A 27,914-nucleotide genomic window follows, 5' to 3' on the forward strand; every position below is an offset into this window, starting at 1 on the left:
ATCATGCAGGTTCTAAATAGTGCTTCTATGCCTTGCACCTGCCAATCTTTTGTACCCCAAATTGTTTTCGTTTCAATATTATTTTTCCAATAATCAAAACCAAATGTCATCATTTTGTCATAAAATGCTTCTGAATATATCAATTTAGAATTTGTCAGCATTGTTTTCATTCCTGTTTTATCTAACAGTTTATAATAAAACGTTTCTGCATCACTTGTGTTAAACCCTGTGTTAAAAATGCTTTAGAACTGCTTTTAGGTGGTGTAGAACAATGTTCCCATTGATTATACATAAAAACATTTCTAGGCTGTGCAGATTTATGCAAGTAATGATCCCCATAGTGGGTGTAACAGAATAACTGCTCATAACTAGATGAACCTTGTAAATAATCATGATCTGTGAATCTAGCTGACATTACTAAATCAGACATCATGTCATTAATACTGTTAAAGTCCCAATCATCAGAGAATGTACTAGGTGTAACAAAGTCACTTAAGGAAACCTTTAGTTGATGAGGATACTTCAGGATTTCGACCGGACCATAGATCTCATAGTCTGTTTTCTCCCATACTACCCCACCAGGTATTGGAATTGCTGTGACATTTACTGTTGACAGTTCTCTTTTCTTCACGTGGGATGATCTGTGTGGTTTCAGGACTAGGTTGATGTTCTGACTTGCTGTGTCCATTCAATTGTAATGAACTTCCCTAAAATTAAAACTAAAATTAGGCAGAGTAGGAGTATGAATACCCCTGTGATAATCCAATGCTCAATCAACGGTGAATCCAGATATAGTTCTTTGATTTGTTGAAGGAGTCCTGTTGTATTTTCTTTAGAATACTTTTTTGTTTCTGGCATCACTTCGGGGTCGTTAAAATCTTCAGAGAAGTTGTCGAAGTTGATGAAATAACCAGAGGCAGTTCTGTCAATTCTTTCAATCTGTCTTTCGGTAGCACTTTCAGATGCCACATCATTGTAGACTGGTGTTGTTTCTTGACGAGCTGTTTCAATCTGTGTTTCAAGAGGCACGAGTTCCATGGCTGTATTGCATAGTCCTTCATTGTGCACTGCAGGCTGATCGAATGTGATGAGTCTTTCAGTTTGAACCTCTTGGATTGTTGCAAGTTTGGGTATTCTGTTGTTTCTTGGGAGTCCACTGGGCCTACTGTTGATTATAGGCCACATGCTTGTGGTTTTACCAGATCGATGGACACGATTCTGTTCTCCTTTTTACCAGCAAGGGGCGGTAGCACAACTGATCTTGTTCCGGTGACTGCCAAGACAGGTACTGCTTTTCTGTAAGAAGGCCCAAATTCCTTCTTAACCGCGATCTTTTCTCTGACTAGATCCCCAATCTTTGGAATCCAGACAGGCCTTGCTGGGGCTGTTGCGGGTGGTGCCTCGTCAGTGGTATTTGGCTGTTGCTTTAACTTTATGTTGCTTAATGATTTTCTTGTTTCATTCAGTTCCTGTAAAACAGCCAAACGGTCTTTTACTTCAAACTGCTTTGTTTCTTTTTGTACCACTGACATCTGACTATCGAGGTCCTGAACGTTCATTCTAATTCCGAACAATAGTTCGTATGGGCTGAAACCTTTTAGAGAATTTCTTGGCATGTTGTTAAGACTAGTCTGGACACTTATTAAATGTTTGACCCACCCAGCGCCTGAACCTAATACCTTCGCTGTTATAGATTGCTTTATGTCCCGGTTTTTTCTTTCTATCACACTTGTGCGACGGACAAGAATACCGCAACCCAATTCCCATGCTAGCCATGGCCCCCCTATAGGCTCGAGAGCTAAAAGCAGGACCCTGGTCAGAATAGAACGTGGTAATCGCGTATATGCCGATAAAGACTCGCAAATCTTTTATAACCGTTCTAGCGTCAGCCGAGCGCTCGTACAGGAATCCACTGCTACCATGATATATCTATAGTTACCGTCCCTTTGTAGGGGACCACAGTGGTCCAGGTAAACGCATGCAAATGGTTTATCCGAGATGAGAAGGGGTGTCTGCGCTGGTCGTTTCACTGTTGATACTTTTATCCTTTGGCATATGTCGCATTCTAATACATACTTTTTAGTTTGTATTCTCAAGCGAGGCCACCAATATCTCTGTTTTAATAGTGATACTGTTGCGGAAATGCCAGCGTGTGCAGAAGCAAGCCCTTCGTGTGCCGCTTTGATCAGTCCTAGTCTGTGTTCCCTGTTTGGAATTACTCTATCCCCCACTCCAGGGATTCGAGCAAAAGGAACATTATTTGTATCCGTTAAGTACAAGTACTTTTTAGGAAAGCCTTTTGGGAGTGTTTTCTTATCATTTTTTACTGACGCACTGACAGCTTGTAGAACATCGCTGTCTATTTTTGTTTGTGACCGAGTTATCGCGGCTACGGAAGCCGTTTGCACAGCTGCCTTCGCGGCTTCATCAGCCAATGAATTCCCTGCAACGTGAACGCCATCACGTTGATGACTCAGTGTATGTATCACGTGAGTCTTTTGTAGTTCTTTTTGTAAAAGAACTACCTGTTCCCAAAGCATTTTATGCTTTATTGTGCCACCTTTTGCATCTTTGAAACCATTTTCCACCCAATTCTGCAAGTATTCATTATAAGATTGTACGCAATAAAAAGAATCGCACACTATTAGTGTGGGGAATTCGCGATCAGTATTTTCTAGCGCCATCTTAAATGCTACTAATTCAGCTCGTTGAGCCGAGCAATCTCCTAGAGATTGTGTTTTAGTGACCAATGGTCTAAATTTTCCTTTGTGCCAGCGACCTTTAACAATCGCGCACGCAGCACTGTAAGCTTGCTTACCCCCAACTGCGGGTTGTGCTGATCCGTCAGTATATATAATACTTCCGTATTCTTCGAGAGGCAGGATTTCAATTGGCAGAGGACATTCGTATTCATATTGTAAAAATTCCTGTGTTTTTAAGTTAGGATCAAATTCGTAAACTACATCTGTTGCAGCAAGAGAATTAACCCACTGAATCCATCTCGGATGTAAAGCTTTAGCATTAGGAATGCTTGCTTTAGTTACCGCTTCCAAAGCGGTGTTACGATTATTATTCGTTTACCTTGTGCTAGGGGCCTTTCTTTCGCTACAGCAGTCTGAACCGCAGTTAGAATTTTTTCCGTTGAACTGAATTTTATTTCAGCCCTTGTGTACAAATGTGATTTGTAAGCTATTGGTACCTTTTCTCCCTCATTAGAGGTTAGGTACGTGAATCCGCATCTTCCTGGGATGACTCGGATTACAAGATCACGTGTGTTGTCACGTGTGTCTAATTTTGTTTTTGCTAACATGTCTGTTTGCAGTGATCTCAAAATTTCTGTGTGTTTTTGAGTCCAATTGATTTGTTTTAAATCAGGTTTAATTAGTTCGTAGAGAGGTTTAACCCTCTCTGCGTAATTTAGGATGTAAGTTCTTCCGAAATTCAGAAAACCTAGTATGGATTGTAAATTCTTCAGCGTTTTTGGAGCTTGGAGTACAGCGCACTTCTCTAAGAAGTTGTCCGCTAGGCTTTTCCCTTCACTTGATAATTCGTACCCTAAAAATAGTACTGTCAGATGGGCAATTCGGGACTTTTTAAAGTTGAATTGTAACCCTCTGCTGCGAACCCAAGTATAATGGTGTTCACTCTTTTCAAGTGAGTATCCAAGTCGTCGTCTGTGAGATAAATATCATCTACGTAAGATAATGCTTCATCATCATAGATTTGTAGTAACTCTGTTACCCTAGCTGAGAATAGTCCTGAGCTGTTCTTGAACCCCTGTGGGAGTCGACAGAATTTTTTCTGCGACCCAAATGCGGAGAAAGCGGTCAAGTATCTGCTTTCTGGTGCAATGTTTTGACAAAAGAAGCCATTAGAAATGTCTAATGTTGTTTTGTATTTTTTCCTAACTATGTTATTCATTAGGGCTGCACTATGCGAGTTTTGTACTGCAAAAGTTTTGCAACATGTATTAAGATGTCTGTAGTCCAAAACTAGACAATATGAATTGTCTGGCTTGGAGACAGGAAACAAAGGATTGTTCATTTGAGAGGTGCATGTTTCAATCACCCCCTGGTACTCAAGTTGATCTAAGATCTCCCTGACCTGTTTTTTAGCTTCTTGCTTTATGGGATACTGCCGTTGGGCAGTTGGTTCACTTTTTAGCTGGATTTTGTGAGGTGGTGAATCCTCATCCCATCCTACATGATTTTTATACAATGCAGGTGCCTGGGCTACTGCCCATTTCCGTGCATATGTGTATTTTTTGTGAATCGGTATGTGATTCGAGAAGGCAGGCATAATCACCTCTTCGCCACGAGGGCACTCCCTGACAAACTCCGGGGGCCAATCTTTTTCAGCTAACAGAATATCATAGCCTTTTGAGAGCTTATCCCAAAATAGACCCTTAATTTTCCTAGTCTTATCACCCTCCTTACGCAATGTTATTTCGTATATTTTATGGGGCTCGCTAAGTCTGGCGTCGGCAGTTTCAACCTGAATGTATTCATTCGTGTCCACTGTCTCCAGATGACTCATCAAGTTCTTGCGCGCTATACTGATTTCTGCTGCACTGTCCAACATTGTCAATGCCCACTCCCCGTTTTTCAACTGTGTCCTCAGTATTCTCGGCATGGTTGATTAATCTAATACTGGCTACCTTCTTTTTCTGAAATTGAGATTTCTTATTTTGAGCAGGTTCCTTGTCTTTGGACTTGGTGTGCTCTCCTGGGTCTGACCGTCCTCTTCTTTCCGAATTCTGTGGAAGAGATCGAGAGGGACGTGTATCAATACTTTGATATCTATCAGGTTTTTTTATATTATCCCTATTTCTAAGGTTATATCTTTTCTCAGAGGGCTCCCGTTGGGGAGACTGGCGTTCTCGAGTCGGAGTTCTTTCCCTCCGTCGAGGAGACCTTCCTCTGGACTGGAAAACTTTTTCCTTGGGAGTGGATTGTTTATTTCCATCCCAGCTCTTTTTAGGAGTATTTAAATTATTTTTAATAAATAATTTTTCAGGATTTTCGAGCAGTTGGGGTTTAACTGGTTTTCCACCCAAGCTGTCTCTACCTAATTCTTCATAGCATTTTTCTATGATTTTTGCAAGCTCAACAGGATCTTTTATATCTGTTTCCCTCAACTTCTGGCGAATCGCCACAGATGCTGCTTCTCCCTTTACATTGGCTAATAATATAGCCGTGACCTGCTTGAAGTCTTTCAGTAATTTCATACCTAGATTTAAAGCGGGCTCTGGACCGAATTCATTCTGAATCTGTTTTAGCACGTCTGGTATTACCGCCATAGACGGAACACCGTGTGTTTTTGTGTAAATGGAAGCAAAGACTGTACCCCAAGTGTCGCAGTCCTCCACGTGTGGTGCGATTCCCATAGGAAGGCAGATGGTCAAGATTCTGTGTTTCTCAATAGGGGTAGTATCAGGAAATACTGCCTCTATTTGAGTGATTTTCTGGGCTAACCAGAAAGGAATTTGTTCCCGTTTTACGGGTGTTTTACCAAGACATGACTGTATGTTCTGTGGTGTAATTTTATTTGTGTTCCCCTGATGAGGGGTCAGCTGTGGAGTATTAACAGCTGGCTGGACTGTTGCAGTCCGTATTACATATTGGACTAATTGCCTATGTATTTTTATTAATGTGTTTAGCTGTGCTAACAGCTCTTCCTTAGACATTTTTATAATGTCAGGATGTGGTGTGTAGCTGGCTAGAACCGGCCACGTGGCTCCTGGTCTGCCTAGAGGACCGAGCCTAGTTATGTGATTATTGTGTTTTAGGGCGCCATTAAACCAGAGCAGGTGCTCTTGAAATTTAAGTGGAATTTCAACCTCCTCGAAAGGGGCGTACTCATCCGGAGGTTCCTCTATTTTGTAATAGTGAAACTCTTGTGTTATTGCGTTTACCGCTGGAAAGTTTATCCATGAATAGAATACCTCTGTCTGCCGATACTCGTGAGCCTCTATCACGAAAATTACTGTACCACCTTGAGGTGGCAGTCCGTTTTCTATAAGTTTTAAAGTTATAGATCTTCTTAACTGGACCGGGATGATGATAGCTCCCGGATCTGTTTCGAGGAGACTTGTGTCTTCCTCCATTAGCTGGGATGCTAGTCTAACTGCTTCCCTTTCTTCTTCACTGTCTGTCATTTTAAAAATGCAGGCTTTGCAGAGTAGGTCTCCAAGGAGACAAAGATTAGGTGCACAATATTTTGGAACACTGTATCCTTCAACGTTGAATAAACCAGAGCTTTACATAGGAATCTCTTCCTACTAAGGTCGGGCGGATTTTAACCTTTCACCCACTCCAGACGTCTATTGGAGTATTTACGGGTGAAAGGGGTGTGAAATATGCACGACTGAGTTACTCTACAAGTCTTACGTTAGTTTATCGCCTTACCAAACGTTGGGCGCCATGTAGTGTAGTTCCTAGTTTCCCACTAGGCCCTGCGCATTGGAATAACATAAACAGTAGTATCGACGTGGAACTGGCTATATTCCAGGCCTCCACTGACTATGCTAAACTTAATTGGGTTGTGTTACCAACTAGCTCAGAGGTCACTGGAAACTTTCTTCTCTGCATAGGAAGTGATCAGCTTCCCTGGCACAGACAAGAAGGGATTCAGTTTTCCAACAACCGTGCAACATGACAACTTTGCTCCTCAGATCAAGAGTCGATCTCTAGGGTCGTGTGAAACAATAGACATAGATTTCACTCAGTCAGTCTAGTGCAGTTTACTTTCACAATATGTAGAGAATAGAGAGACGGGCGTTTATCAATAAAGGGTTAACATTTATTGAACAGTCTTTCTTCTCATACAAGAGAAATGTATTGCCACAATTGCAATAACTGTTATTATAAAAAGTACGTACAGTAAGATAAGTATTGCGAAATAGAACTGTAAAAGCATTGATATGGTTTCTTAGCCATACAATGGTTTTAAAAGTAATAAAACATATATACAGTCATATATACATTAGGCTAACGTACTCAACTGGTGCTTCTAACTAAGCCTACCCCAGTGTGCCTGACCTAAGCCTAACACGTGAGAAGGGGGAGTAAGTAAGTAGCTTAAGTTAAGTTGGTTTTGCCAAGGTTTGTTTCAAGAATTCTCTTCTAAGGGTTTAGTCAACACCATACCTCTGAATAGAATGATGGAGGATTGGTATCTCCTTCAGGGGTCTCTCTCGATATCCCAGTCACCTGCGAGGGTAAACCGGAAGCGCCGGGACTGGATTTCTCTGCACGAGAAAGGCAGCGGCTTCTCTCAGCGCGTCGAGGAAGGAGGGGTGACAGCGTCCGCAGGCAGCTGGGCTGGATGTCTTCACAGAGGACGGCTGCACGGCTCCTCAAGCGTACTGAACCACAGTTCGCACTGTAGCGGCGATAATGGTAATCAGTAGCTTCACCACCACAGGATAGCAGGCTGCAGCGACAGAGTGCTAGTTTTTACCAACACGGGTCATGCAGGCAGCTGGCATCAGCAACAGGCAACGCTCATTGCTTAAGGCAACGTTGGTAATATTTATACCTGACAGGTGCCGGGTTTGACGCAAGTTTGCTGGACATAAGACGTCAATTAAAGATGTCACTAGGAAGTGGCAGTTATCAGTTGCTCATTAGAGTTCCATTACTAATCAAAACATAGCAAGCGGGGATTTCCAGGTTTGCTAAGTTTTTATCTTGTTGAAGAACTCGGAGTGTTATCTAGGAATATCAGATAGTGACTGCTGCTCTGTCATTGCACTAATTGGTCGCAAAGGAAGTAGCAGAGAGTCATGCTGGAACGTGGCTCTGTGGCTCTGCTCGTGTGAGGCCAGAGATGACTTTTCAGAAAATCGCACTTGAACGGTTATGCCAATATAGGGAATAAAGGGCTTTATAGCCGAATAGGGGCATAAGGTCACAGTATCGATCAGGAACCTAGATAAGCACATGACAGTTCAAACTGAAAGACTAATCACATTTGATAAACCTGCAGTGCACAGAGAAGGACTATGCAATAATGCCATGGAACTCGTGCATCTTGAAACACAGATTGAAACAGTTCGTCAAGAAACACCAGTCTACGACAAAGTAGCATCAGAATGTGCAAACGAAAAAGCAATTCCAACAATAGACAGAACTGCATCTGGCTATTTCATCAATTTCGATAACTTTTCTGTAGATCCAAGCGAACCAGAAGAAAAGCCAGCAATAAAGACTTTTAAAGACAAAGCAACAGAACTCTTTCAACAACTCAAGGAAACTTATCTTATTTCCCCATGGTTAGAGTTTTGGTTTGGATTAGGTGTATTTTTCCTCCTACTTTGGCTCATCATGGTACTTTGTTTGGGAAAATTCATAGAGGGAAAATACAGTTCAATGGACACAGCAAGTCAGAACATCAACTTAGTCCTGAAACAACACAAATCATCTCACATCGAGAAAAGAGAACTATCATCAGTGAATATCACAGCCATTCCAATACCCGGCGGGGTAGTATGGGACAAGACTGACTATGAAGTATATGGCCCGGTCGAAATCCTGAAATATCCTCACCAGTTCAAGGTTTCATTAAGTGACTTTGTTATACCGAGTACATTTTCTGATGATTGGGATTTTGAAAGTATAAATATTATGATGTCTGATTTAGTGTTGTCAGCAAGATTTACAGAACATGATTATTTACAAGGTTCGTCTAATTATGGACACATGTACTGCTTCTCACATTACGGAGACCATTACTTACATAAATCTGCACAACCTAGAAATGTTTTTAAATATAATCAATGGGAACATTGTGCTACTCCACCTAAAGTAGTTCGAAAACATTCTATGAGAAATTCCAATACTTCTCAGGGTTTAACACAAGTGATGCAGAAACGTTTTATTATTAACTGTTGGATAAAACAGGGTTGAAAACAATGCTGACAAATACTAAATTGATATATTCAGAAGCATTTTATGAAAAAATTATGACATTTGGTTTTGATTTCTGGAAACACAATATTGAAACAAAAACCATCTGGGGTACAAAAGATTGGCAGGTACAAGGTCTAGAAGCATTATTTCGAGCCTGCATGATCCCAGAACAAATAATGTTCTTAAATGACACAATTCACCAAACATCCTGTCTTGGCCTAGCTAAGATTAAAGACCTTAACAATACCTGATAATGCAACCACAGAGGCTGAAATAGACGTATCTAAAATTTCACATCTAAACAGAACATATCCTGATTGGAAAAAGTGGTTAATCTGGCCTACTGACACGAATAACTGTCAAGATAGATTCCTGAGCAAAACACAGGAGTTAAAAATGACCAGACCAGACCCTAGATACTCCCAGAGACAACATCCAGGGATAGTAACAACATAAAGTGTAGGGAAGCTGTGCCTTGAATGGCTTGAAACATCCACACTGGCAGAAATTAAGCAACACTTATCTTTACTTAAAGATGGTGCTGATTTGCGCGATTTCATTTGGGGACCACGCAAACAGCGTCAAAAACGTTTCATAGCGGCAAGTGTATATGCGGCTTACAACGAAGCATGGAAAGTAATGCAAATTGAAACAGCTGAAAAAATACGAGAAATTGATTGTATTCATTTGGAAAAATCACTTTCTGTTGTGGACAATGGGTTAATGACTCTGCCCTCCAGAATATATACACTGGACATGATTGTATCATCGGCCATCGATATAATAGACAAAGACTTGCTAATGTTACAACATGGCCAGCCGCAATTGCGTTCTATTGTACAGCTAGGCTGGACGCTGCAAAATCTTCGTTCAGGCTATGTGCCATGGCGTTTAATCAACACAACGTCATTGTTTTCCATCTTTAACCTTACTGATAAACAAATCAGCTTGGCACAGAAAGGAGCTGACTATACAATCCTGAGCATCGAAAAACTTGAGAGATTACCATTGACAATGTCAGAAAGACCTGTCATTGAATGGATAATACACGGGATTATCACAATTCCGATAACAACTTTCCGATTTAAAAATTGCCTTGAGTATATACCGACTGGCCAGTATGAACGATTGGGTAAAGGGTACATTAAGTCAGCATGGAAATTACCATATACACACACATGCAATAGTGACAATAACAAAAATGTATTTCTTAGTGGTGAAAATTGCAAACATTCACTGAGCGGTATACTTTTGTGCCAGGGTATTAATTTACACGGGGCCTGTGAAGGAATTTCAAACAACCTTTCTTGCCACCAACATGTCGCACCTGCAACGCAGATAGAGCCTTTCTTTAAGCAACTTTCTAACGGGAGTTACATTCTAATAATGGATCACAGCTGTTGTGGCTTGCTGCCAGGGAAAGCATATCTCGTAAGCGTATCTTCCATGGTCACTTGCTGTATGCAAGCATTGTTTCCAAACGGCCCTGGAGATTCCGAGACTCCAATTTGGCCTCGTTTGAATGTCTCTTCTATACGAATTGATACTTTAAGCAGAATGAAGTCTGTGCTTTTACAGACAACAGTGCCCATAACGTCATCAAAAGAGACGTATGATCTCCAAGTTGCAAGGACAACATCAGAGATACATGACCTTTTATCAACAAATTGCCCCGTGCATTTCACAGAAATGCTTAGCCAAATTCTAAATATGTCAAATGCCGTAGGTATCCCAGGCGTATTTAAGACGATTTTTCCGGGACTATTAACCCCATTCAAAGCAATCCTAGGAATTATTCCTAATTTTGTCCATTCAGTTTTTGGCGGCATACCCCTGATTTTGGGACTTGTAGCAGGCATTTTATTTTTGACCCTCCTGCTCCGATATGGTAAGCCAAAACACAGACATGACTCCGGCAAGGATGGAAGAAACGATCCTAGCAGTACGCTACCGGGACCGCATAACTTGAGTCCTTGGATTGGCCAGGCTGAGAGATCTGAACATGACCTGGTTTCTTTCATTCAGACCCATATGGCAGACCTGCATCTTACCTGTGCTTCGATGTATGCTATGCGGAGAAGAATGCGTGTTGGACACCTGTCTTGCACTTCCATCAGCAGTACCAATGGATATCAATACTTTGCTGAGTCCTGTAACGGCTCATGCATTGTGTTGTCCCCAGCGGCTACCAATCCTGATGACCGCATTCGTTGGGACTCCTGTGCTACGACTAGGTGGTGACAGTGGAGCGAGAAATAAAAGCAAAATCGCCCAGGTGCAACCTTCTGTGAGTATTGCTGATCCAGACTCCGAAGATAGTAATCATTCTCACACCTGCCAAGTAACTGCATTATCAAACTTGGTCGAACTGTCACCTGATTTTGTAGACCAATTTTTTGAGAGCTTGTCTGATATGATGTTCTCCCCTGAACAGAAACAATGATTTTTGAAAAGCATTCCGACACACAGCGTTCCCATGAACTCTGAATTCGGCCTTCAGTTTTGAACAACAAAAACTGCTGAAATGCGTTGGAACTCTATTCCCCCGTTCACCATGAAAAGTTTTTTTTTTTAATTGAACATTTTTTCAAAATATTGACCTTTTTTCTGGCACAAATACTTTGCTTAAAGTAGAACTATTCATAAAGAACAGAACTTCTATTTTTAGGTAAATCTAGAGACAAAATAACTTTACCTCAGCCTCTAGCACATTTTTCAACAATGGCATTTCTATGTGATGAAATAGTCTCTGTACTAAGAGACATTTCATGTGTAATTTATTAGCAAAATCGTTCAACTGATTATATATGCAATATTTTTGAATGATTTCTATGCTTAAAGACGTACAGTACCTATATTTTTATGTATTTCAAATACACCATTTCAAATGCAAATATGTATTTTGGGGTAGGTAATGTTACACACGCATCTTATTGCATTCGTTTTTAGTAATTTGATGGACTCATCCTCGACATCCCACGATCCAGCCACATCTCCGGACATCTGAGAGACCTTCACTGGCTCCCCATCAACAAGAGAATCACCTTCCGCCTCCTCACCCACGCACACAAAGCCCTACACGACCAAGGCCCGAGCTACCTCAACAGCCGAGTCAACTTCTACGCTCCCAAACGCCACCTCCGATCAGCCAACCACGCCCTCGCCACCGTCCCCCGCATCCGAAGAGCGACTACAGGAGGACGGTCCTTCTCCTACCTGGCCGCCAAGACCTGGAACTCCCTCCCATCCGACCTGCGCCTGACCCAAGACCACCTCTCCTTCAGGAAGAAGCTGAATACCTGGCTGTTCGAGCAGTAGCGGCACCCCCCCCCCCCCCAGCGCCTTGAGACCCTACGGGTATGTAGCGCGCTTTACTAATGTCACTGATTGATTGATTGATTGATTGATTGGGACATAAATTCGTGGAGTGGGTGTCGTGTTCTAATCTAGGACCCCGATCAATATGTGACCTTATGCCCTTATTCGGTTATAATCAAATCAAACCCCTATAATGGCATAAACGATCAGAGCCATATTTCAGCCATATTTCAGAAACTCGCCTCTGCAGCTCATTAAAATACATGACACAGCAGAAGCCACTATCTAAGATTCCTAGATTACACACTGAGTTCTTTCACCAGATAAAACCCCCAGCAACCTGGGAAAGCCCCGCTTGCTATGTTTTGATTAGTAATAGAACTATAATGAGCACTGTAAGAATGACCGGTTCTTAGTGACATCTTTATTGACGTCTTATGTCCAAAAACTTACGTCAAACAAGGCACCTTTCAGGTATGAATAATACCAGCATTGCCTTAAGCAAACGCGACAGCGGTGGTGGTAGAGAATACAGGAGCAGAACAGCTGTCCCTTGCAGAGCCCAGCAGATGCGAGAAGCCCACGGACACTGCCCCTCCTCCTCCTTGACACGCTGAGAAAGACGCTGTCTTTTCTCCTGCAGAGAAAATCCAGCTCCGGCGTTTCCAGCCTACCCTTGCGGGTGACTGGGATATCGAGTCCTGAGAGGAGATACAAGACCTCCAACATTCTATTCCAGAGGTACAGTGTTGACTAAACCCTTAGAGAGAATTCTTGAAGCAAACTCTTGGCAAAACCAACTTAACTTAAACTGCTACTTACTTACTCCCTCCCAAGTATTAGGCCTAGGTCAGGTACACTGGGGTAGGCGTAGTTAGAAGCACTAGTTGAGTACGTTAGCTAAATGTATATATGAATGTATATATTTTATTCATTTTAACGATTGTATGGCTAAGAAACCATATCAATGCTTTTACAGTATTATTTCGCAATACTATTTTTACTGTACGCACTTTATCTAATAACAAGTCTTGCAATTGTGGCAATTCATTTCTCTTGCACGAGATGAAAGACTGTTGAATAAATAATACCTTTTTATTGAAAACGCCCATCTCTCTATTCTCTGCATCCTGTGAAAGTAATCTGCACAACTGACTGAGTGAAATTGCTGTCTATTGTTTCACACGACTCTAGAGATTGACTCTTATTCTAAGGAGCAAAGTTGTCATGTTTATGCGGTTATTGGAAAACTGAATCCCTTCTTGTCTGAGCCAGGGAAGCTGATCACTTCCTATTCAGTCAAGAAAGTTTCCAGTGACCTCTGAGCTAGTTAGTACAAACCCAATTAAGTTTAGCATAGTCAGTAGAGACCTGGAAGACCGCACTTCTACGTCTACTCTGCTGTTTATGTTATTCCAATGCGCAGGGCCTATGGGGAAAATAGGAACTACACTACAACACTTGAAAGCAATTTTAAATTAACACTTCAAAACTCCCTTACTGTCTGAAAATATTATTGATGTAAATGTGCACAAGTATACCATCTCTGCTTTTTCAATGCATGTTATGTATGAGTAGTGTTAGAAATTGGGTTATTAGCTGAGGGGGTTGACTACCCACCTCAAGTGATAATGACAGTCCTTGTCAAGGTGGACCCTCAAAGTTACTAAATTAATCTGAGTTTAACCCCCATGCAGCTATGGCATAAAGGAGACATGCTTGATTTAAGGCAGTGTGTAAAGTACTGTCGTACGGCTTACACTTTCTCTGTAAAACTGTGCATTTGTTGGCCAACATAAAAGTCAAAACTGTGCTAGACTGATCCTATGCGCACCATATGTTAACCTTAGTCCTGCTGGCTCACAGTGCACCATCTGTACCCCTAACCTGGCATGGTAACAGGCGGAATGTGCAACCTAAGAGCATGACAGCCCTGAATCCCCAAGGAAATCGTGGTAACAGACCTAGAACCCTTTCATGCATACTCAAAGAGATACTCAAAAAACACACAACATGGTGTTTCAAAATGTATCAAGCATTATGATTTGTGTGTAAAAAACATGTGCTGTAATATTTAATAGAAGGAAACCAACTAGTGTGATCTGCATTACGATAACTGTGAAGAAGATAAACAGTTCAACCATTGTGGTAGTACAGAGAATATATGCTCAGATATGAGCCCTGTTATATCTTGTACTACTACCTAGCGCTACCTATTGTAGTGTGCCTAGGGTGAGTGAATGTGGCAGAATCCCTGCAGGGTGACCTAACTTCCCTTTAGCTATGGGTAAGTGTCATCAGGGAGCTTGTCTTGTTGGAGAGCTCAGCTTCATTCCTCGCTGGAGGTAAACAGGAATCAGCTGCCCTGAAATTCCTGCAGGGAGCAACCTCACTGTGCCAGCAAAATGCTCCTCTAACTAAACAAAGGAGTGATGCTGTTTATATAATTTACCTCACCCATGTTGCCATGCCAAAATCCCAGTCAGGCTGTCAATATTAAAAAAGCTGTCGCAGAGCGAACAACAATTAACAACATCATTTTGCACAGTGAATTTTAGCATTCACACAGAGTGTTCAAGGCTCTGAGAACATGCCTACAAATATATGTAAATGTAAGCAAAACTATTTCATGGAACATTATCCATATAAGTCCACAAGCAAAAAGTGTATCAAGTGTCAAATGTTCAAGAATAGATATCAAGTTTAAACGTGAACATGAAAAATGGGGATGTTCCTGCTCAGGCCTAAATGTGACCACATGACACCCACTCCTTGGACGCGAGGTGAGATGAATAAAAAGGTTCCTAATATATATTCTAAAATATGGAATTAATATATAACCAAAAACCCTAAAGCATTGTGCTTCTTTTTTATTTTTTTTATTTTATTTATTAATTTTTTTTCCCCATTTGCACCCATGGTGGTGGGGGACAGATTAAAGCAAACAAAGATAAATCATACATAATTGTACATAAAAAGAAATAATACAATAATTATTAAAGAACATTATTATTTACGTCGCCAACCATTTTTCAAAAGGTGCCCAATTCTTGGAAGCAGTTAAACGTCTTTTCTTTCCTCTAAAAGCCTGTACAGAAGTCTCTAGTTTAAACCATGCCAACATCCTGGTCTTCCAATGACAAAAAGTAGGAGGTTCAGGATTTATCCAAAGTGATGTAACACAGAGTCTGATCATAGCCATAGCGATAAACAAAAATGCTTGAAGATGTCTCGTTTTTTCAAGAGCTGTAGAATATTCATAACCAGTAATTACCATTTCCGCTGAGATTTTAACAGAAGTTTGAGTTATCTGAGTAAGAAAAGTTTCAATTTGATTGATGAACAAAGATAGCTCCGGACATTTATAAAACATATGAACAGAATCTGCAGAATGAAATTTACATCTTGCGCAAAACGCCCCTTTGCCCCCACTAACAACCCCCCATCTAACAAGCTTTGCAGGCGTATAATAAAGATTATACATAGCCATATAACTTTGCGTTCGCAGAGTACCTGAAACCAAAACAGACCTAGCTAAGACCAATGGGAATTTTAGATCAATAGAAGGTACTCCAAATTTAACCGCCCACTTGTTATTTTGGTCATCTAAATCATCAGGAAGTTGCGATAGGAGAATCTGATATAGACTACCAATTTTTTCTTTCTTTCTTATAGATTCAACAATTGTAACTTTTTCAAACATTGTTAAGTATTGAGGAAATATTTTATCAAGAAAACTTCTCAGTTGCAGATATTTGAAAAAATGATTGGACTGCATATGAAATTTCTCTTTCAGAAAAGCAAAAGAAGCCAATTGCCCATGATCAGCTAAATCGCCTATCTCCTTCACACCAAGAGAAATCCAGGTAGTTGCCACCCCCTCTTGAAATATCACTGGCAGTAATCCACAAGCATTTAATGGGGTATAATAATTAATCTTGGGAATATGAAAATGACGACAGACTTTTTGCCATACCGAGAATAAAGCCCACAGTACTTTAAATTTGGTTTTTTTAAAATAGCTCGGCTCGAGAATACGAGTTAATACGCCTTTTGTGGTATCTCCCAATGATATTGAATATATTGATGGAGATATATGTACCGGAAGCTCAGGAATATGCCCTAATAGAGGAAAAGCAAAATGTTGGATCATAGCTGCCCAATAATAATATAATAAATTCGGAACGGTCCAGCCCCCACGATCCTGCGGGAGACATGTCCACTTGGCCGCCCTCCTTGGTTTGCGATATGACCATAGAAATCGTTGACATATTCTTTCTGCTTTTATCAAAATTAGACTAGGGATTAACAATGGAAGGGATCTAAAAAGATATAAAAATTTAGGGAGAACAATCATTTTAAGGATATTGCATCGGCCAAACAGCGAAAGATGTAAATGATCCAGCCGTTTTAGTTTATTATGAAGAGAATCAATAATGGGAGAATAATTCAGATCTGGAATCTGTTCCACATCAGAAGAGATTTGAATACCGAGATATGTTGCCTCTGTATTTGTAGAAAGATGAGAATTTGGCATAGCGGTAGATTGTAAGATTTGGGTTTTTTCAATATTTAACTTATAGCCCGAAATTAAGCCAAATTGAGCTGCTAGAGACTCCAATGCTGGAAATGATCGGGCGACATTGTCAGTTAAAATTACAATATCATCGGCGTATGCCAGTGCCTTATATTCAATTCCATGAACAGTGATAGGAGTGATAGCCTGTGAATTTTCTATCATACATAAAAAAGGGTCAATAAATAAGGCAAAAAGAAGAGGAGAACAGGGGCAACCTTGCCTGGTGCCCCTGCTAATAGGAAAATAATGTGATTCAGTGCCTGAAATACGAATTTTAGCAGTTGGGGATATATACATAGCTTGCAGAGCCTGGATAAACACTGGTGTGAAGCCCTTCCAGCGTAAGGCACCCCATAGATACCCCCAGGAGACCCTGTCAAACGCCTTTTCGGCGTCCAACAGGATCACACCAAGGGGAGAGTTTGTAACCTTTGCCCAATCTAGAAGAGCTACAACACGCCTGATGTGGTCAGTCGTGTCCCTACCGGGAATAAACCCGTGCTGGCGAATAGAAACCAGAGGGAGAATTATTTGGTTTAAACGGAAAGCTAGTATCCTTGAATAGCATTGTGCTTCTTTAATAGTGAAAGCTTATAGAAAGCCAAATTTCATGTGAAAAAAAGAAATCGAAAAAAGCGATAATTTAAAACACTTTGTTTCTAAATGCAATTTTGCAAATAAAAACATAGCTGAATAAAAATAATCTCTGCTGCTCAGAACTGTCAGTTTAAATGTTCATAGGAGCAGAAAAAATATTGCTGTTCCCAAGATCTGCAGATGACTGCTCTGTTAGCACCCCTCTTGTCAGTTCCATGGAACAAACATGTTCAAATCCAACCCCCTCAGCAGCTGCTGAAGGAGTGCCGGCCATCAGTACTTCCACAGAGGATGATCCAGGAGCAGAAGCATCCCAGGAAGGCTCATGATATCCGTTCTGAAGCAGCAGCAATTGCGCAGGGCATCTGTACAGGTGCATCTTTAGGAGATCTATCCCCGTAGATGAGTGGAAGTGAATCCTCAATTATATCCTCCCTTATTAAGATCAGTACATCAATTGAGGATAATCTAATCACCACTGTTACTTATCAGTTCAGAAATCTTGACGGAGAAGGTCATCAAAAGACTTTTGAGAGGTGGTCTCACCATTAACGTATCAAGGCATACTTCATCCTTTGACTAACTCTCACACTGGGGTAGAACACTGCCGTCCCAGTGGACTCGACTGACAGAAAAAAATGCCCAAGAGTTCTTATAAATCTGTTTCAGGACAGTTACTTTGGTCCTATTTCAGGCGAAAAGAAGTTAAAACATACCTAGGGGTCCACTCAAAGGTTTCCTTTATTAATGAGTACCTCTGGTATGGTTAAAAACATTAAAATTGGTCATAAGATGAAATACAATGAGTCACAAATTCTTGAATTACCAAGATGTTTCAATCTCTTTACTTGCCTAACTAGGTCTCAGGGCCCCTCTCCAGGGTATAAGGACTTCCTATAGAGACTTCCTAACTGTGGTATCCAATCAAACCATGCAGAAAAATTTAGCAAATAAATTTGAGAGGTTCACAATGACCCTGAGTAAAATGGCGATCCCGTTCCTTGACCTCATGATTAGTCCACACGATAATGCTTTGAGAAGCGAGGTGTACTATAAGCCTACAGATAGGAACAACCTATTACAATATGACAGTAACCATCCCAAATCACTTTGGGACCTGCAGGACAATTCTTGAGGCTGAGTCGCAATTGCACTAACAAGAAGGATTTTCAGAAACATGCACAACGCCTCATTGGAAAACTGGACGAGAAGAATTGCCCCAAACAAGTCCAAGAGAGCATCCAACACATTGAGGTAAGCCCTGCTACAAAACTCCTTGAGAACTGCTCCAGAACGTCTGATGTGTAAATACATTTGGTCTACATTCAAGTAGTGTCCAAAAAGTTGTAAAAAAACACTGGAACACAAACGTCAGCATCATTAGGGTTCAAGAAACCTGTGTTCTCATTTAGACAAAGAAAATCGATCAAGGGTGAACTAGTACACACATGCCCAAAACTACAGAGGGCATACAGCAACCTAACGTCATTGTGGAACTTACCACCACTCACTGACCATGCCCCTGGTGGTCATTTCAGTGTGTGCACATTCACAAACAGCACCAAATAACTGGCTCGTGGCCTGAGGACATCTGGATACAGGAGGATATTACTAACTGTGATTCAGCAAGCATAATCTATCTACTTAAATGTATGTGTGGTGAGAGATATGTTAAGATGACCACAAGAAAGGCCAAAGTACGTATGAATGAGCAAAGAAACACATGTTGAAAAAGCACAACGAGACTCAAAAGACATTTTCTTGAGAACAACCATTCTGAGAATGACTTCGAGTGAACAATCATTTAACAGATCTCCTCACAAAGCCCAAATACTAACAACAAACAGTTTTTTGCTGAACAAAGGTGGATTAAATGGTTGGGCACTTCAAATAGAGGCCTCAGTGATGAAGTACAATGGCCACAACTTTAGTCCTAACAGTATCCCCTTCAACTCCTCTGTTACATCTGAAGGAGGAACCAAAACAATATTTAATGTTTGGTGCACCTGTATTACATGTCCCCTCTCTCTCATATTTGTCCATCTAGAATAATAACCTCCATCATTATAACCAACAGTGAACCTGGTTTCCTGGGTGGCCTAACTACTGGTAACAGCACATAGATGCACTGTATTCACACCATTGTTGGGCAAGCACAGTTCGCTGAAAATCCACCTTGTCTTACTCAATACAGAGGAGGCCCGCAAACTGATATTTAGGAATTGGTAGATAAATCTGTCCCCACCCCCCTATAGGCAAGAAAACTTAACTTGTCCTCAGGACTCAGCCTGTAAAGCTAGATATGGAATTGCCCATGGTTAGATTCTGGCCGTATGAATTCTGGACTACAACTACCTATTGAGTTGTAAGACTAAGGGGATGCATCAGAAGAGGTATGCGTCATTTGATACTATTCTGGTGTAGTAACCAGATGTAAAAACCAGTCCGCTAGCAGAGGCTTGCCACCCACATTGCGGCAGTGGAGAGGCTCCTGTTTGGTTCAACAGAAATGCTTAACTTTTGATGGAGTAAGTAGGGGAGTTCTGCTTCAAAAGAAAAAAACGCTGTTTGTATGTCAGCATGGAATGGCAACATTGTCTTTACGATCACGGCTGCATAGATATTTACCACACCTCTCCCGTGGCCTCTCACTGAGATTTCGGCATGATTGTGTGCACTGTCATGTAAGGGTATCGGGCCACTAGGGGGACACGGGCTCTTATGGAGGAACTCCATTTGGTGACAAAATGTACAGATTATGTCACATCACACTATACTATATTTGCTGAATTGTGACATAATCTATGAAGCGTTAGAGTGATACAAGCATCCAGTGTTTGCGCAATGTTTCAGAGGACACAAGCATTATCATTTTAGTTCAGGGCAACATCATGGGTGTTGAACCTACCATACCATGTAAAATCATGCTGTGATATATGTAAAGGTGATGAAATCTCTTTGATGATCATGATGTTTAAATTGGATGTGTGTCCTACCGTCGTATATGTAACACGCACAGCGCATTGCATTATAAGCAGACATGTGGAGAATGTTTGTTATATCTCTTTGTAAGCATGTATGCGTGTGTGGCAATGACATAGTTCAAAGCATATTGCAACAAAAAAGGCATGTTGGAAAAAGCAGGAGATTCATATATATGGTATGAAGTAATATGCATTTACAATGGTGTACAACAACTTTATTTGACATGGGGACAGTAATAAGGGGTACAGCAGAGCGCAGTTTCAATCAAGAGTGCATAAACGGTCCTTGTTGTAATAAGGGTCAAATATAATAGCATAACTGAATGACTGTTATGAATTGGGATTTATATCCTGGTTAGGCACTTAATATGCACACATTTTAAAAAGAATGCTGGATTGTTATTGGTGGTCCCCTATCATTTCTCCTCTTTGTTTCCGACCAATTTATTATTATTAGTGTGTGACTACGAAGGAGACCTTCCCCACACTCAGTTACGATGCCTGCACTTTAATATAACTTGGTTAAGTGAAAAGTTCTACATTCACACACATCCAATGCGTATGAATGCCCAAAAAATGCTACTGTTTGTGATTTTCAAATTACTACTATTATTATGTTGGTGTCACTGGGAGTAACGCCCTAATCTTTTTATGCTCACTTTTGGGATTAAGTGGTGCACTATGATATTTAGAGCTAAAACACTATCACACCTAGCAGGAAATGTTGTTAGGATGAGGATGGGGTCACTCATACTTATGCTTATCCCTTATATTTTGTGCTTTTAGGTTTACACCTATCTAAATGAGGGACTGGTAGGGATTTAATTATTACCTTTTTCTACATGGTTTGATTGGATACCGCAGTTAGGAAGCCCTTATACCCTGGAGAAGACCTGAGACCTTGATAGGTTGGTATAGAGATCAAAGCATGTTGGTAATTTAAGGAGTTTTGATGGTCAGGTAACTCGCGTTTCACCTATGTCAAAGCACGGTTTTTTAAGGGTAAGTAAGATGAACACACACAAAGGCTTCAAGAGTGGCTCTTTATTGCCAAGGAACTGCAGTTGAGACAATTTGCCTGTAGGACTGCAAAGAGATCTAGTTGTACAGAAAGGAAATCAGTCCTTATGAAGATTTTACAGAACCTGGACACATTAATCATTAACAACAACATCATGGTGTGAGCATTTTACAAATATGTCCACGTGTACATGGACACATTAATCATTAACAACAAAATCATGGTGTGAGCATTTCACAAATATGTCCACGTGTACATTTACCTTATACATGACGCACATGACCATGCTAATATTTAGCCAATCTCTTACGCTACTGCCTCCTGACCTAGAGCCTAAGTCTGTTATCTTGTTTTTGTCAAACATGCACTGTTTGAGATAGTCAGCAGATGCTCATGGACTCTGCTTTCTACGCACAATTTCCACACACAATATTTGTCCTAAGCAAACATTTTACCCAAGCAGGGGCAGAGCAGATTGAAACGTCCCAGTTCAGAGAGCCAGGTCTAGGAATTAACTCTCTGAACCGGCTTCTTTAAACAGGTGAAAGCCAGTGAACCATTACACATGTTTGTGTTACATCAGAAGGGACACATACTCTTTCATTTTCTATCCATTTGGTTTTAGCTGAATTTCAGACAATTTAGTTTAACCATCTGTGCATCATGGAGCTGCCTTTCATTATGATTAGTGGGCTCATATTATTTGCAAGCAGGTGAAACACAGAAATTAATGTAAAACTACGGTTCAATTTAATGTATCCCTTCACCAAAGGGCTAATTAATTTTTCATCCTTCACAAACGACCCTTTGAACCTTAGTTTAAAATAATTTCATCTTGAAGCATATCAATATTCAATAATTTTATTGTTTATCCTTATCATTGTCAGAAATGTCTATGTGCATCAATTCAGTAGTGACTGTTTCCATCATTATTCTATCATTTTCCCTTGATCTCATCACTGGCCATTTTGTCAGCTGTCCTAATAGTTGACAGCACATTGGCAGGCAATTAATTAATAGACAACAGCCTAATATTAATAGGAAAATTGTTGTGAACGCCATTCCTATCTTCCAACCCCATGCACTCAACCAACTCCAAAGTGAACCTCCTATATCCCATGTACCGGAATCCTTATGTGCTCCTACACCTATATTATGCAGTCTTTTTATTGCTTCCCTGACAGTAACAGAGGAGTCAGGGACATAGGTGCAACAGGACGCCCCTATAATTGTACAGACTCCTCCCCTCTCTGTTAGCATCATGTCTAGAATCATTCTATTTTATAACAAAACTAATCTCACAGTTTTGTCTTGGCATCCGGTGTGCTCCTCATGCTCATTAGGGCAATTGGTAAGGCATCCATCCAGGTCAATTTTGTGTTAGCACATACTTTCGCTATTTTGTTCTTTAATACACCATTTTTCCTCTCTACTGCACCAGCCGCCTCTGGCGGCTGGTGCAGTAGAGAGGAACAGTGCAGTTTCTGCTGTATTCCCAGAGCCTTGCATGTTAGTTTTATTATTTCATTACAGAAGTGTCTGCCATTGTCTGAAAATATTATTTTTGGGACCCCAAAACGTGGGATCAACTCTTTTATCAGGCACTTGGCTGTTAAGATGGCATCATTATGTTTTACTGGATATGCCTCTATCCATTTTGAGTACATACACACTACCACCAGGATATACCTATACTTATTTGTAGGTGGCATCTCAACATAGTCAATTTGCAGGGCTTCAAATGGCTTTGTTGGTTTTTCAAAGTGGCCTTTAGGTACTGGAGCCGTCTTACCCACATTGTACTGTGCACATACCATACATGCTTGACATATCTCCTGTGCTGTTTTTCTTATGTTCTTGTTCACCCAGAATTTGTCAATACAATTTACTATGCCATCCCTGCATATGTGGGCCGGGCCATGCATGGCCAAACACATGGAGTAGACCATTCAATCTGGTAACATGTATTTCTCTTTAGTCTCATTCATCCAGCATCCTTGTACAAATGACCCATTCTATGACCAACTCATCTGTTCTTCTGCTGTTGCTCCTTGTTGCATTAGTCTCACACCTTCAGTTATTAGATCTAGTGACTTCACTTCTTGGGGTAATTCTTGGGCTGTTAGTACTAGTGCTGAATGACTTTGTGCTGTCTGTTTTGCTGTTGTATCAGCAAGTGCATTTCCCTGGCCTACTTTGTCTGTAACCTTTTTGTGAGCACTGCATTTAACTATGGCCAATTTCTTTGGAAGTGCCAAGAAGTTAAGTAATTTGGTGATAAGCACTCCGTGCTGTATCTTTGTGCCTTGTGAGGTAATAAAACCTCTTTCCTTCCAGAGTCTTCGAAAGTAATGTGCCACATTAAAGGCGTATTGACTGTCTGTGAATATGTTAACATACCTTCCTACAGATAACTCGCAAGCTCGTGTGAGTGCCACAAGTTCTGCTGCTTGTGCAGACAACTCAGGTATCTTTCAGGACTCAACTACAGTTTTATTTGTTACAACTGCATAGGCTGCTGATGTATTGCCTTCCTCTGTTCTAAGGCAGGACCCATCCACCAACAATTCTCCTTCAGCATCTGCATAGGGTGTATCAGTCATATCTATTCTACCCTTTGTTTGCTCCTCAGTTAACAAAATACAATCATGGTCTGAGTCCACTATATCATCAGTGGGAACAGGTAACAGAGTGGCAGGGTTAAGAACATTACACTTGTGAAGTGTTACATGTGCTGCAAATAAACAGTTCTCATACTGCCTGGCATTTGTGAGGTGCTGAGTATGTGTCTTATTCAGTATCAGCTCCACAGCATGTGGAACATAGACATAGACATCGACTTCATGTCCCATTATTATGCTTTCTGCACGTTGTAGTGATAGAGCAGTTGCTGCAACCAAACGTATGCAGGAAGGTAAAGCCTTGGCTACAGTATCCAAGGTGGCAGAGAAATATGCGCATGGTCTTTTGTGGTCACTGAACTGCTAGCAGAGAACCCCAAGAGCACACCAGTCAGACTCATGAACATAGAGTTGGAAAGACTTAGAATAGTCAGGTAGGCCTAAAGCAGGAGAAGAGCAGAGAGCTTGCCGAATGGCAAGGAAGCTTTGTTCATGTTCTGGCAACCACTGAAGGGGTTCGGGCGTGTCCTTGTGGGTCAGGGCCAATAAAGGTTTTGAAAGCAAGGAAAAGTTAGCAATCCAATGCCGACAATAACTGGCCATTCCTAGGAAGACTCGCACCTGCTTTTGGGTGCGTGGCACTGGTGTCTGCAGAATCAATTTAATGCGCTTATCATCCAATCTTCTCTGCCCTTTTGACAGGATGTGTCCTAAATAGGACACCTCCTGTTGAACAAATTGTATTTTCTCTGGGGAAACCTTGTGACCACGTTCAGCTAGGAAATTTAACAAATTAACGGTGTCAGTTGTACATTGTGTCTCAGAGGTGCTACCAATCAGCAGGTCATCTATGTACTGTATTAGCACAGAATTGGGTGATAAACTGAATGTGTCTAGTTCTCTTTTCAAGGTTTGATTGTAAATGCTTGGGCTCTCTGTGAACCCCTGTGCGACATGTTGAAAACAGTAACTTTTTCCGTTTACAGAGAATGGAAAGAGGTACATGCTTACCCTCATCTATGGAATTGAGAAGAAGGCATTCTTTAAAGCGACTACTGAAAAATATGCCATTTCTGGTGACAATGTTGACAATATTGATACTACATTTGGGACAACCTAGAACTATGGCACCACTATTTTATTTATTTCTCTGAGATCGACTATGAATCTGTAATTCTTTTCATCAGTATTTCCATCCCCCTTTTTCAGGACCGGTAGAATTGGGCTGTTGCAAGGACTGCCTGTTATTTCTTTCACAATCCCTTCTTTTAGTAAGTCAGCTACTATATCCTGCAGCCCCTTTAGACCTTCTGAAGCTATTTTGTACTGTGGTATCCTTGGTAATTTCACATTCTGTTTGACTCTAATTGTTGCAGGTGTGATGTTCATTCTCCCTGTGTCATTTTCATGTTTTGCCCAAATTCTTGAATCTATCTGGTCCATCTGCCCATCTACTTCCAAGAAAACTCTATCTGCCCTACACTTAATTGTTGCATTCATTTTTTTAGCAAGTCCAATCCCAAAAAATTAAATGCACATTTGTCTGATATTAGAAACGAATGGGTGTCCTGTATTGGGCCTATACTGTGTTTCAAGGGTACCGAAATTGGACTTGTTACAGGTATGTTGGTGAATCCCACTGACTTATTTATTTGTCCCGGCAGAGGAACATCTGGAAACTTTTTCTTTGTCAAGGAGGAATTGGTGGCCCCTGTATCTATTAATATTTCCAGGTGTACCTTCAATCTTACCCCTTACATATGGTCCAGTGGGATCTACAGGGATTACCATCCTCTGTATTAACTCTCTCGGGCCTCCCTATCGAACATAGCAGTCCCACTCCCCTTGGGGCCCTTCTTGATAGATCCCATCATAAGGGTGATGCACCTGCATTTTTTGTATTTCTGCATTATCAAAGAAATTTGTGTGGGCGAAATACTCTGTTGGGCCAGGTTGTGAGTCACGCCCTTGTTGTTGATATCCAGCTCTTCCCATGCTCCTACCCCGGCCTCTTGATCTCACCCACCCCACCCCCTCTTTGTGACTGTTTGACGGGGTGTGGGCATTGAGCTCTCCAATGATCATGTTCCCCACAATTAATGCATCCCTGTGTTTGTGTTTGTTAATTTGTGGTGGTATGCTGTGCTGGGGGAGCCGAAAATGACTTTTGTGGGCCCCCACGGCCTCTTCCTCTCCCCTGCCTCTTTGTCCTCAGCGTCTATACTGGTTAGCCTGCTGAATCAAAACTTTTGTTTTTAACTCTTTTATTTTGTTATTTTTACTTTCCAAGTCCTTTTTCCTTAGCATCTCGTAATACTGTGCTAATTGCAAAATCTCTGTCAGAGGTTTGCATGACCAAGTAGGGTTGTACTCTACAATTCCTTTCATTATTGTAGGTTTTAAATTATTTACAAAACAGGAGACAAGTGCGCTTTGTGATGCCTCTTTTTCACAGTCTAAACCACTTGAAGCTGTGAACACTTTCTGTAAAAAACGCAGATACCGTTTCTGCAGTATCTTGTATACATCCATTTAGTTTTGACCAGTCAATTTGTTTTCTTGGTACCAGTATATTTACTTTAGCCATTATTTTGGTGGGTAATTCTTTAATATCATCTGAAATATCCTCACCTTGTTCCCTTTTTACTTTAGTTATGTTTTCCCATTTTATCTTTAAGCCTTCATCATCCTCTCTCCTTATTTTTCCCCAAATGTCTGGTGGCAATATTATAGAAAACATTTGTTCTATGTCATCCAGGGTGAGAGTGCCAACTCTTAGTAATATTTCTGTCTGTCTATACCATTCTTCTCTTCTTGTCTAATATCTGGAAACTGAAGTGCAAATCTGTGTAACTCAACGTTAGACCATGGTGTGTGCACTTTAATAATAATATGTCCTGGCTGACCTCATGGTACTTCTCTCAAAGGCATGGTATGATTATGTGAAAGAACACAATACTTAGATGGCTGTTGTAGTTCCCCCTCCTCTTTACTTTTATTCAACCCTTCACATTTTCTTTCTACTATTCTCTGTGTGTCCACCCAGTCAGTTAAAATCTGTAGTGCTTCTAATCTTTCTTTTAGTACTGTTAGTAATTTGTTATATATTTTATTAGGCACATTTTCAACACGTGGGTATCCGTCGGAAGAGGGCCAAAACCTCTCCCAACTCTTAAATCTGTGAAACGCCTTGTTGTCCAAATCTATCAAAGCAAATTGTTGAAATGCTGGTGTGTAATGTGCTGGGAATTCGCACCTTTCATTCAACCACAATGAGGATCCTTTTTTCATAACTTCATCTATCCATGCTTGTACCTCACTCTGTTCTTTCTGTGAAAGTGCTAGTTGTGATCGCAGACCCCTTTTTCCTATAAGGTTAGCAGACATATCTTTCTGTTGTATAGTAGTGTATTTTTGTTCCTGTGATGCGTTTTGTGATGTTTGTGGGCTAAATGGAGGAGGAGTCGTTAATAATGCTTCTATTACAGGATCCTCTGTATCTTCCTGTTCTAAGGGAGCATTGGTAGAGTGGGGTAAACATTTGGTATTGGTTTGTGAGCTGTGAAGCATTTTTCTATTTCTATTTCTATTCCCTACAACTTGTTACACATCTTTCTTGTGCCTTCTCCCTATCATGTGCCATAGCTTTTCCTTTCGTTGTCCTAGGTTCCCCTGTCGATCTATTAGCGGCATATGATCGCCATGCATGAAATGCATCCCATTGTAATAAACGTACTTTCTTCACTTTCTTTTCACGTTCCCTTAAACAATCTTCTAAATAAAGCAGTTTAGCTCTATCAAACGTGCCATATTCTGGCCATTGCAAATCAGGATTTTTCCTGGTATAATGAGTCCATTGATCTAGATGAACAGCTGTAGGGT

The sequence above is a fragment of the Lissotriton vulgaris genome, unplaced genomic scaffold, assembly GCF_964263255.1.
Source record: "Lissotriton vulgaris unplaced genomic scaffold, aLisVul1.2 SCAFFOLD_288, whole genome shotgun sequence".
Classification (NCBI taxonomy): Eukaryota; Metazoa; Chordata; class Amphibia; order Caudata; family Salamandridae; genus Lissotriton; species Lissotriton vulgaris.